The sequence below is a fragment of the Taudactylus pleione genome, unplaced genomic scaffold, assembly GCF_031769625.1.
Source record: "Taudactylus pleione unplaced genomic scaffold, aTauple2 ptg000393l, whole genome shotgun sequence".
Taxonomy (NCBI): Eukaryota; Metazoa; Chordata; class Amphibia; order Anura; family Myobatrachidae; genus Taudactylus; species Taudactylus pleione.
The window spans coordinates 3,759,789-3,770,463 of NW_028284794.1; the positions used below are offsets into that span (position 1 = coordinate 3,759,789).

Sequence of the window (10,675 nt, forward strand, 5' to 3'; positions counted from 1 at the left end):
AGAGAATACGTTACTTGAAGGCCAACTCTAAATGTCTGTAATGTAACAATACATTTAAAAGCAATTAGCTTTTCTGGATCAATTTTGGATCAAAACCATCGCTTGTCTATTTTAACAATACATTTAGTACCAATTTGATTTTATGGATGACTTTTTCCATTCAAATGACCTATACTGTGAGGCATAAAAATTCTACACTAAAGGAAAAACCACCAGACATATCTTTTTGTTTTGTTACCAAGGATGTAGGCTTGTTTGCTTGACAACTACCTAATTCAAGGTTTAGTATAAGCAGATGAACTATTTGTAATATAAACCACCAGAGAATCTACCGAATCAGTTTTAATAAGAGGCAACGGTAGCGCATCTCACTCAAGATAAGAAGGTTGTGTGTTCAAATCTCGTCGGGGTCAGTTATCATTTTGAAGATAAAATGCTCTTTTCTGCCCAAAAATACTATACTAGAAACTAATTACCAAGATTGTTATCTACTTTCAATAATGTGATTATACCTCAAACTGATACCTATATCACTAGCACATAGTCATTAAAAAACTCACATTCTTATCAGTTCTCATAATAATTATGCAAAAAATATCCAGTTTAGAGAATACATTACTTGAAGGCCAACTCTAAATGTCTGTAATGTAACAATACATTTAAAAGCAATGATCTTTTCTGGATCAATTTTGGATCACTACCATCACTTGTCTATTTTAACAATACATTTAGTACCAATTTGATTTTATGGATGACTTTTTCCATTCAAATGACCTATACTGTGATGCATAAAAATTCTAAACTAAAGGAAAAACCACCAGACATATCTTTTTGTTTTATTACCGAGGATATAGACTTGTTTGCTTGACAACTACCTAATTCAAGGTTTAGTATAAGCAGATGATCTATTTACAATATAACCCACCAGAAAAATCTACTGAAACGATTTTAACAAGAGACCTCATAGCGCAACGGTAGCGCGTCTGACTCCAGATCAGAAGGTTGCATGTTCAAATCACGTCGGGGTCAGTTATCATTTTGAAGATAAAATGCTCTATTCTGCCAAAAAAATTCTATACAAGAAACTAAATACCATGATTGTTGTCTACTTTCAATAATGTGATTATAGCTCAAACTGATACCTATATCACTAGCACATAGTCATTAAACTTCTCACATTCTTATCACTTCTCATAATTATTATACAAAAAATATCCAGTTTAGATTAAACTTTACTTGAAGGCCAACTCTAAATGTCTGTAATGTAACAATACATTTAAAAGCAATTAGCTTTTCTGGATCAATTTTGGATCACTACCATCACTTGTCATTTTTAACAATACATTTAGTACCAATTTGATTTTTTGGATGACTTTTCCATTCAAATGACCTATACTGTGATGCATAAAAACTCTACACTGAAGGAAAAATCAGAAAACATATCTTTTTGTTTTGTTACCAAGGATGTAGGCTTGTTTGCTTGACAACTACCTCATTCAAGGTTTAGTATAAGCAGATGAACTTTTTGTAATATAAACCACCAGAAAATCTACTGAATCAGTTTTAATAAGAGGCAACGGTAGCGCATCTGACTCAAGTTTAGAAGGTTGTGTGTTCAAATCACATCAGGGTCAGTTATCATTTTGAAGATAAAATGCTCTATTCTGCCCAAAAATGCTATACTAGAAACTAATTACCAAGATTGTTATCTACTTTCAATAATGTGATTATAGCTCAAACTGATACCTATATCACTAGCACATAGTCACTAAATATCTCACATTCTTATCAGTTCTCATAATTATTATACTCAAAATATCCAGTTTAGATTAAACTTTACTTGAAGTCCAACTCTAAATGTCTGTAATGTAACAATACATTTAAAAGCAATTAGCTTTTCTGGATCAATTTTGGATCACTACCATCACTTGTCTATTTTAACAATACATTTAGTACCAATTTGATTTTATGGATGACTTTTTCCATTCAAATGACCTATACTGTGATGCATAAAAATTCTAAACTAAAGGAAAAACCACCAGACATATCTTTTTGTTTTGTTACCAAGCATATAGACTTGTTTGCTTGACAACTACCTAATTCAAGGTTTAGTATAAGCAGATGATCTATTTGCAATATAACCCACCTGAAAAATCTACTGAATCTGTTTTAACAAGAGACCTCGTGGCGCAACAGTAGCGCCTGACTCCAGATCAGAAGGTTGCGTGTTCAAATCACTTCTGGGTCAGTTATCATTTTGAAGATAAAATGCTCTATTCTGCCAAAAAATTCTATACAAGAAACTAAATACCTAGACTGTTGTCTACTTTCAATAATGTGATTATAGCTCAAACTGATACCTTTATCACTAGCATAGGGTCATTAAATATCTCACCGTCTAATCAGTTCTCATAATTATAATACTAAAAATATCCAGTTTAGATTAAACTTTACTTGAAGGCCAACTCTAAATGTCTGTAATGTAACAATACATTTAAAAGCAATAAGCTTTTCTGGATCAATTTTGGATCACTACCATCACTTGTCATTTTTAACAATACATTTAGTACCAATTTGATTTTTTGGATGACTTTTTCCATTCAAATGACCTACACTGTGATGCATAAAAATTCTACACTAAAAGAAAAACCACCAGACATGTGTTTTTGTTTTGTTACCAAGGATGTAGGCTTGTTTGCTTGAAAACTACCTAATTCAAGGTTTAGTATAAGCAGATGAACTATTTGTAATATAAACCACCAGAGAATCTACCAAATCAGTTATAATAAGAGGCAACAGTAGCGCATCTAACTCAATATTAGAAGGTTGCGTGTTCAAATCACGTCGGGGTCAGTTATCATTTTGAAGATAAAATGCTCTTTTCTGCCCAAAAATACTATACTAGAAACTAATTACCAAGATTGTTATCTACTTCAATAATGTGACTATACCTCAAACTGATACCTATATCACTAGCACATAGTCATTAAATAACTCACATTCTTATCAGTTCTCATAATTATTATGCAAAAAATATTCAGTTTAGAGAATATGTTATTTGAAGGCCAACTCTAAATGTCTGTAATGAAACAATACATTTAAAAGTAATGATCTTTTCTGGATCAATTTTGGATCACTACCATCACTTGTCTATTTTAACAATATATATAGTACCAATTTGATTTCATGGATGACTTTTTCCATTCAAATGACCTATACTGTGATGAATAAAAATTCTACACTAAAGGAAAAACCACCAGACATATCTTTTTGTTTCGTTACCAAGGATGTAGGTTTGTTTGCTTGACAACTACCTAATTCAAGGTTTAGTATAAGCAGACGATCTATTTGCAAAATAACCCACCAGAAAAATCTACTGTATATGTTTTAATAAGAGACCTCGTGGCTCAACGATAGCGCGTCTAACTCCAGATCAAAAGGTTGCGTGTTCAAATCACGTCAGGGTCAGTTGTCATTTTGAAGATAAAATGCTCTATTCTGCCAAAAAAATACTATAGAAGAAACTAATTACCAAAATTGTTATCTAATTTCAATAATGTGATTATAGCTCAAACTGATACCTATATCACTAGCACATAGTCACTAAATATCTCACATTCTTATCAGTTCTCATAATTATTATACTCAAAATATCAAGATTAGATTAAACTTTACTTGAAGGCCAACTCTAAATGTCAGTAATGTAACAATACATTTAAAAGCAATTAGCTTTTCTGGATAAATTTTGGATCACTACCATCACTTGTCAATATTAACAATACATATAGTACCAATTTGATTTTTTGGATGACTTTTTCCATTCAAATGACCTATACTGTGATGCATAAAAATTCGACACTAAAGGAAAAACCACCAGACATATCTTTTTGTTTCGTTACCAAGGATGTAGGCTTGTTTGCTTGACAACTACCTAATTCAAGGTTTAGTACAAGCAGATGATCTATTTGCAAAATAAACCACCAGAAAAATCTACTGTATATGTTTAAATTAGAGACCTCGTGGCGCAACGGTAGCGCGTCTAACTCCAGATCAAAAGGTTGCGTGTTCAAATCACGTCAGGGTCAGTTGTCATTTTGAAGATAAAATGCTCTATTCTGCCAAAAAAATACTATAGAAGAAACTAATTACCAAAATTGTTATCTAATTTCAATAATGTGATTATAGCTCAAACTGATACCTATATCACTAGCACATAGTCATTAAACTTCTCATTATTATACAAAAAATATCCAGTTTAGATTAAACTTTACTTGAAGGCCAACTCTAAATGTCTGTAATGTAACAATACATTTAAAAGCAATTAGCTTTTCTGGATCAATTATGGATCACTGCCGTCACTTGTCTTTTTTAAAAATACATTTAGTACCAATTATATTTTAAAGATGACTTTTTCCATTGACATGACCTATACTATGATGCATAAAAACTCTACACTGAAGGAAAAACCAGAATAAGTATCTTCTTGTTTTGTTACCAAGGATGTAGGCTTGTTTGCTTGACAACTACCTAATTCAAGGTTTAGTATAAGCAGATGAACTATTTGCAATATAAACCACCAGAGAATGTACCGAATCAGATTTAATAAGAGGCAATGGTAGAGCATCTGTCTCAAGATTAGAAGGTTGCGTGTCCAAATCATGTCGGGGTCAGTTATCATTTTGAAGATAAAATGCTCTACTCTGCCCAAAAATACTATACTAGAAACTAATTACCAAGATTTTTATCTACTTTCAATAATGTGATTATAGCTCAAACTGATACCTATATCACTAGCATATAGTCATTAAATATCTCACCTTCTTATCAGTTCTCATAATTATAATACTAAAAATATCCAATTTAGATTAAACTTTACTTGAAGGCCAACTGTAAATTTCTGTAATGTAACAATACATTTAAAAGCAATTAGCTTTTCTGGATCAATTTTGGATCACTACCATCACTTGTCATTTTTAACAATACATTTAGTACCAATTTTATTTTTTGGATGACTTTTTCCATTCAAATGACCTATACTGTGATGCATAAAAATTCTACACTAAAGGAAAAACCACCAGACATATCTTTTTGTTTTGTTACCAAGGATGTAGGTTTGTTTGCTTGACAACTACCTAATTCAAGGTTTAGTATAAGCAGATGAACTATTTGTAATATAAACCACCAGAGAATCTACCAAATCACTTTTAATAAGAGGCAACGGTAGCGCATCTCACTCAATATTAGAAGGTTGCGCGTTCAAATCACGTCAGGGTCAGTTATCATTTTGAAGATAAAATGCTCTTTTCTGCCCAAAAATACTATACTAGAAACTAATTACCAAGATTGTTATCTACTTTCAATAATGTGATTATACCTCAAACTGATACCTATATCACTAGCACGTAGTCATTAAATACCTCACATTCTTATCAGTTCTCATAATTATTATACAAAAAATATCCAGTTTAGAGAATACGTTACTTGAAGGCCAACTCTAAATGTCTGTAATCTAACCATACATTTAAAAGCAATTAGCTTTACTGGATTAATTTTGGATAACTACCATCACTTGTCTATTTTAACAATACATTTAGTACCAATTTGATTTTATGGATGACTTTTTGCATTCAAATGACCTATACTGTGATGAATAAAAATTCTACACTAAAGGAAAAACCACCAGACATATCTTTTTGTTTTGTTACCAAGGATATAGGCTTGTTTGCTTGACAACTACCTAATTCAAGGTTTAGTATAAGCAGATGATCTATTTGCAATATAACCCACCAGAAAAATCTACTGAATCAGTTTTAACAAGAGACCTCGTGGCGCAACAGTAGCGCGTCTGACTCAAGATCAGAAGGTTGCGTTTTCAAATCACGTTGGGGTCAGTTGTTATTTTGAAGATAAAATGCTCTTTTCTGCCAAAAAAATACCATACAAGAAACTAAATACCAAGATTGTTGTCTACTTTCAATAATGTGATTATAGCTCAAACTGATACCTATATCACTAGCATATAGTCATTAAATATCTCACCTTCTTATCATTTCTCATAATTATAATACTAAAAATATCCAGTTTAGATTAAACTTTACTTGAAGGCCAACTCTAAATGTCTGTAATGTAACAGTACATTTAAAAGCAATTAGCTTTTCTGGAACAATTATGGATCACTGCCGTCACTTGTCTTTTTTAAAAATACATTTAGTACCAATTATATTTTAAAGATGACTTTTTCCATTCACATGACCTATACTATGATGCATAAAAACTCTACACTGAAGGAAAAACCAGAAAACATATCTTTTTGTTTTGTTACCAAGGATGTAGGCTTGTTTGCTTGACAACTACCTAATTCAAGGTTTAGTATAAGCAGATTAACTTTTTGTAATATAAACCACCAGAAAATCTACTGAATCAGTTTTAATAAGAGGCAACGGTAGAGCATCTGACTCAAGTTTAGAAGGTTGTGTGTTCAAATCACATCAGGGTCAGTTATCATTTTGAAGATAAAATGCTGTATTCTGCCCAAAAATGCTATACTAGAAACTAATTACCAAGATTGTTATCTACTTTGAATAATGTGATTATACCTCAAACTGATACCTATATCACTAGCACATAGTCATTAAATAACTTACATTCTTATAATTTCTCATAATTATTATACAAAAAAAATCCAGTTTAGAGAATATGTTACTTGAAGGCCAACTCTAAATGTCTGTAATGTAACAATACATTTAAAAGCAATTAGCTTTTCTGGATCAATTTTGGATCACCACCATCACTTGTCTATTTTACCAATACATTTAGTACCAATTTGATTTTATGGATGACTTTTTCCATTCAAATGACCTATACTGTGAGGCATAAAAATTCTACACTAAAGGAAAAACCACCAGACATATCTTTTTGTTTTGTTACCAAGGATGTAGGCTTGTTTGCTTGACAACTACCTCATTCAAGGTTTAGTATAAGCAGATGAACTATTTGTAATATAAACCACCAGAGAATCTACCGAATCAGTTTTAATAAGAGGCAACGGTAGCGCATCTCACTCAAGAAAAGAAGGTTGCGTGTTCAAATCTCGTCGGGGTCAGTTATCATTTTGAAGATAAAATGCTCTTTTCTGCCCAAAAATACTATACTAGAAACTAATTACCAAGATTGTTATCTACTTTCAATAATGTGATTATACCTCAAACTGATACCTATATCACTAGCACATAGTCATTAAATAACTCACATTCTTATCAGTTCTCATAATTATTATGCAAAAAATATCCAGTTTAGATTAAACTTTACTTGAAGGCCAACTCTAAATGTCTGTAATGTAACAATACATTTAAAAGCAATTAGCTTTTCTAGATCAATTTTGGATCACTACCATCACTTGTCATTTATAACAATACATTTAGTACCAATTTGATTTTTTGGATGACTTTTTCCATTCAAATGACCTATACTGTGATGCATAAAAATTCTACACTAAAAGAAAAACCACCAGACATATCTTTTTGTTTTTTTACCAAGGATGTAGGCTTGTTTGCCTGACAACTACCTAATTCAAGGTTTAGTATAAGCAGATGAACTATTTGTAATATAAACCACCAGAGAATCTACCAAATTAGTTATAATAAGAGGCAACGGTAGCGCATCTCACTCAATATTAGAAGGTTGCGTGTTCAAATCACGTCGGGGTCAGTTAACATTTTGAAGATAAAATGATCTTTTCTGCCCAAAAATACTATACAAGAAAATAAATACCAAGATTGTTGTCTACTTTCAATAATGTGATTATAGCTCAAACTGATACCTATATCACTAGCATATAGTCATTAAAAATCTCACCTTCTTATCATTTCTCATAATTATAATACTAAAAATATCCAGTTTAGATTAAACTTTACTTGAAAGCCAACTCTAAATGTCTGTAATGTAACAATACATTTAAAAGCAATTAGCTTTTCTGGATCAATTATGGATCACTGCCGTCACTTGTCTTTTTTAAAAATACATTTAGTACCAATTATATTTTAAAGATTACTTTTTCCATTCACATGACCTATACTATGATGCATAAAAACTCTACACTGAAGGAAAAACCAGAAAACATATCTTTTTGTTTTGTTACCAAGGATGTAGACTTGTTTGCTTGACAACTACCTAATTCAAGGTTTAGTATAAGCAGATGAACTATTTGTAATATAAACCACCAGAGAATCTACCGAATCAGTTTTAATAAGAGGCAACGGTAGCGCATCTCACTCAAGATAAGAAGGTTGCGTGTTCAAATCTCGTCTGGGTCAGTTATCATTTTGAAGATAAAATGCTCTTTTCTGCCCAAAAATACTATACTAGAAACTAATTACCAAGATTGTCATCTACTTTCAATAATGTGATTATACCTCAAACTGATACCTATATCACTAGCACAGAGTCATTAAATTACTCACATTCTTATCAGTTCTCATAATTATTATGCAAAAAATATCCAGTTTAGAGAATACGTTACTTGAAGGCCAACTCTAAATGTCTGTAATGTAACAATACATTTAAAAGCAATGATCTTTTCTGGATCAATTTTGGATCACTACCATCACTTGTCTATTTTAACAATACATTTAGTACCAATTTGATTTTATGGATGACTTTTTCCATTCAAATGACCTATACTGTGATGCAAAAAATTCTAAACTAAAGGAAAAACCACCAGACATATCTTTTTGTTTTGTTACCAAGGATATAGACTTGTTTGCTTGACAACTACCTAATTCAAGGTTTAGTATAAGCAGATGATCTATTTGCAATATAACCCACCAGAAAAATCTACTGAATTGGTTTTAACAAGAAACCTTGAGGCTCAACGGTAGCGCGTCTGACTCCAGATCAGAAGGTTGCGTGTTCAAATCACTTCGGAGTCAGTTATCATTTTGAAGATAAAATGCTCTATTCTGCCAAAAAAATTTCTATACAAGAAACTAAATACCATGATTGTTGTCTACTTTCAATAATGTGATTATAGCTCAAACTGATACCTATATCACTAGCATAGGGTCATTAAATATCTCACCGTCTTATCAGTTCTCATAATTATAATACTAAAAATATCCAGTTTAGATTAAACTTTACTTGAAGGCCAACTCTAAATGTCTGTAATGTAACAATACATTTAAAAGCAATTAGCTTTTCTGGATCAATTTTGGATCACTACCATCACTTGTCATTTTTAAAAATACATTTAGTACCAATTTGATTTTTTGGATGACTTTTTCCATTCAAATGACCTATACTGTGATGCATAAAAATTCTACACTAAAAGAAAAACCACCAGACATATCTTTTTGTTTTGTTACCAAGGATGTAGGCTTGTTTGCTTGACAACTACCTAATTCAAGGTTTAGTATAAGCAGATGAACTATTTGTAATATAAACCACCTGAGAATCTACCAAATCAGTTATAATAGAAGGCAAGGTTAGTGCATCTCACTCAATATTAGAAGGTTGCGTGTTCAAATCACGTCGGGGTCAGTTATCATTTTGAAGATAAAATGCTCTTTTCTGCCCAAAAATACTATACTAGAAACTAATTACCAAGATTGTTATCTACTTCAGTAATGTGATTATACCTCAAACTGATACCTATATCACTAGCACATAGTCATTAAATAACTCACATTCTTATCAGTTCTCATAATTATTATGCAAAAAATATCCAGTTTAGAGAAAATGTTACTTGAAGGCCAACTCTAAATGTCTGTAATGTAACAATACATTTAAAAGCAATGATCTTTTCTGGATCAATTTTAGATCACTACCATCACTTGTCTATTTTAACAATACATTTAGTACCAATTTGATTTTATGGATGACTTTTTCCATTCAAATGACCTATACTGTGAGGCATAAAAATTCTACACTAAAGGAAAAACCACCAGACATATCTTTTTGTTTTGTTACCAAGGATGTAGGCTTGTTTGCTTGACAACTACCTCATTCAAGGTTTAGTATAAGCAGATGAACTATTTGTAATATAAACCACCAGAGAATCTACCGAATCAGTTTTAATAAGAGGCAACGGTAGCGCATCTCACTCAAGAAAAGAAGGTTGCGTGTTCAAATCTCGTCTGGGTCAGTTATCATTTTGAAGATAAAATGCTCTTTTCTGCCCAAAAATACTATACTAGAAACTAATTACCAAGATTGTCATCTACTTTCAATAATGTGATTATACCTCAAACTGATACCTATATCACTAGCACAGAGTCATTAAATTACTCACATTCTTATCAGTTCTCATAATTATTATGCAAAAAATATCCAGTTTAGAGAATACGTTACTTGAAGGCCAACTCTAAATGTCTGTAATGTAACAATACATTTAAAAGCAATGATCTTTTCTGGATCAATTTTGGATCACTACCATCACTTGTCTATTTTAACAATACATTTAGTACCAATTTGATTTTATGGATGACTTTTTCCATTCAAATGACCTATACTGTGATGCAAAAAATTCTAAACTAAAGGAAAAACCACCAGACATATCTTTTTGTTTTGTTACCAAGGATATAGACTTGTTTGCTTGACAACTACCTAATTCAAGGTTTAGTATAAGCAGATGATCTATTTGCAATATAACCCACCAGAAAAATCTACTGAATTGGTTTTA

General features: G+C 31.5%; 1 non-coding gene across 1 annotated transcript; it reads left to right on the forward strand.

The window, feature by feature from the left end:
* Positions 1-957: 957 nt before the first annotated feature.
* On the forward strand, positions 958-1,029 carry TRNAW-CCA (transfer RNA tryptophan (anticodon CCA)). The gene has a single exon. It is a non-coding gene; the product is annotated as a tRNA-Trp (tRNA).
* The last annotated feature ends 9,646 nt before the right edge of the window (positions 1,030-10,675 follow it).